The sequence below is a fragment of the Pinus tabuliformis genome, chromosome 6, assembly GCF_031772625.1.
Source record: "Pinus tabuliformis cultivar Carrire ecotype Pingquan chromosome 6, CPIR1, whole genome shotgun sequence".
In the NCBI taxonomy this organism is placed as follows: Eukaryota; Viridiplantae; Streptophyta; class Pinopsida; order Pinales; family Pinaceae; genus Pinus; species Pinus tabuliformis.
The window spans coordinates 17,823,080-17,826,344 of NC_142292.1; positions in this window are offsets into that span (position 1 = coordinate 17,823,080).

The window sequence follows — 3,265 nt, forward strand, 5'->3', positions numbered from 1 at the left end:
CCTTAGATGATCCTACATTATTGCCATGCTTGATTTTTCCTTTGAGTTTGATTCGAAATGAAATGTGATAAATGAAGTCACTATCAATGAGCATACAAGGACAAAATTTTTCAAATGAGAATTTGTTGCAAAAATAATTATAGATAATTAAAAAGAAACTAAATTACTTTTATATTCTATGCTACACCTGGATCATGTGGAGCTCACCTAGTGATAAGTGAAAGAGATAAAAATTGAAAATTTTGTAGATTGTACTCAAATTTGAATAAATATGACCTAACCATCCTAGAAAAGTAGTTTTCTAATGTGGGAGGGTTTCGAAAATAAAAAATAAGTTGGGTAAGATCTCCCTAAAGGATGAAATATCGGGATCCTAAAACAACCAATAGAAGGCCAAAAATTCAAGTTGATTGTGTGTTGACAAGATCTTGTTGTGCCCTCTATCTTTATTAGGAACAAGTTTTGTGGGTGATAGTAGGCTAGGGGATACTATCAATTTGAAAATCAATTAACTCTACCAATTAAATTTCAATGAGGAAGGCTTGACCAAAAGGAAAAATTAAATCACTATATCCATCTTCAACTATATTCAAGTGAACTAATACTAATGAAATATACTCTTCTAATGTCTTATAAGTCACTATGAACATGAAATACCCACTCAGTATGTTTCTCTAATACCTTTTGACGCGGTAAGAGCCACACTGATAATGACCCCTGTTACACAGCAATTTGTCACCATTTGTCACCGTCCCTATTACCTCTCACTTGCACATTGGAGGACTCATTCCGGGACCTGTGAGAAGTGACATGACCTGAAACCACTTGCATCATATTCCTCTAAGTATGAGCTTCATATTCCCTGAAGACATCTCCTGCAAAATACCCATGAAAACAGCTCTTTTTGCATTAGCGCGGGCCCACAGTTCACTTCACGCGCCAATGAAGGAAATCCTCTAAAAAGGGCGTGCGATTGGCGCTCTGTCTCAGAGTCGCACTCGCGCCAACCGAATTGAGTAAATTTTTTAACCAACAAGCTCCTGAAGGTTCTCTTCAACCCATTCACCAACTGAATCTATGTTGAGCTAGGATGGTTTGGCTTCGAATCTCCGTAGAAGGGAAAGTGGTTTGCCACCTTTCATGGAAGTTTCCAAGTGATAAAGCCAATCCCATGAATAATGTGGTTGATCCTATCTCTTTCTTCTCTATCTATAAAAGCTTGTCTCAATTCCTTGAGCAAGCTAGTTCCAGCATAGTGATAGAGAATACCAGGAGTTCAAGAGTTTGAAGCTGCAAGAGCCTTCTTTGCACCCATAAAGCCAAATCTAAGTGAGGAGATTCTTGTCACCCAAGAGAGAGAGGCTTGTTCCCATCCCAACAAGCTTTGCAAGACTTGTGTAGCTGACTACCCAGCCAAAGGAGGATTTGACGTCAGAACAATGGTTGTATTCTTCTTTGTTATTTATCAATAATAGATGACTATCATTATGGTTCCACTCTCATTGTCCTTTGTAATGATTGATGTTGAGTTATATCTTTTCTGACTGATATATAATTGCATCTATTGGATTTTATGCTTGTATTTGTGTTGTTCTTTGCATGTGCAGGTGTCCAATCACGGAGATCGTGGGGATCGTGACCGGCCGAGGCAAAGGAACGAAGGCGACGTCTCTACTACGAATATTAGCGTTGGAATCCAAGTAGGTTATCATCATCCACTTTTAATTTGCAATTAGGAACTTGCGTGATAGCATTGTTTGATTGTTGCTAGACCCGGTCTGGGCTAGTAGGGATCGTCTCTGTCCGCAGAGAGGATTTACCTCCACAACAACCCCTGTTAGTGTCAGTTAGTTTTTCCTGTCATGAGTGATCAAATATGCTTTTACCAAGTTTTGTTAGGGGTCTCAAGTCAAATTTTATCATTTCATTAGGTTTCAAAATAAAATTTGGTCACTAGCTGTTGTGTCTAGGTCACTACTTCTCCCTTCACTTACTCATGGTCTTCATCACTCATCATGGTCATTGTCTTCTTTGAGGTATCATATCTTCATTCAAGTGTCTTGGGTCATGAAATGGTTAAATTCCTCATTTTAGGTCATGGTCTAGGGTTTCACTCCATGTGTCATCATGATACCATATGTCAAAACAAAAAACATGTCCATCATGTGAGTCAGTGGGTAAAGGGAGTTAGCATCTTAGGGAAAGAAAAATAAAGGTAAAGGTAATGTTTTATTTCAAATAAGACAATGCTACAGTACACTACCTCATCTCATCATTTCTCAAAGGGACATATGATGTCATGCCACTACCAAAGAAAAGATCAACTTTAAAGATAAAAAGGACCATCCAAAGCATCAAAAGGGTTTCATTTCAGCATTCATAGTTTTAAGCATCTCCTTGGAAAGTAAGTAAACATTTGGCACCTCTTATGCATCCTTCATTTTGAAAAACTCGGTGAAAATCCCTCTCCTAGGGTTTCGTTGTGCTTTTGGTCTCCAAATGCTTTTGCTTCATTGAAATAAGAAAAACCCTAGTTTTTATGTTCCATAACCCCCACACATACCTTATATACCCCTCCCAACCATTTCCCATACCCATTCCATTCATTTTCCCTCATTTTCCCTAAACCCTAGTTCAATGCTCTGTTTTTTGCAAATTTTTAGGCTAGGACTGTGTTTTGGACTTTTTCACACCTTTCCCTCACCCTTTCCAAGAAATTCCACCTCCCTACACTACCTAACATATAATTCTACCCCCAAGAAAATTTCCCAAGAATTTAGACACCCTTAAACCCCTTCATCTCCCTCAATTTGCAAAACAATCCCTTTTCTCTTTGAGGCCATTTGTTGCACATAGGGATAGTTTTTTTTCAAAATATTTTTCTGACCAAATGGATAATCATTTTACAAAATTGAAAGAGGGTTTTTTCCATAATAGGCCGAGGAACAAAAAATCCTTCCGTTTATGCACAGGTGTTATTATTTTAGAGAAATTCCCAAACTACACTTGGTACGGGAGAGTTGCTCAGTATTTTAGTGACCAACTAAAAACTTCTATTATGAACAAATGGGAAAGTATTTTTGAAAAATGGAGGAGGTGTTTATTCCTAAGATGCCATGATACAAAAACCTCTCTCATGTTTCACACAGGTATAAGGGATTGGGAGATAAATTTTCCTCATTTCAACCTATTTGTCTGACTGTTGAATGTTCTATTTTAGTCACCGTTTTGAAGAGCATATTGTGGCCAATAAGAGATGAATCTT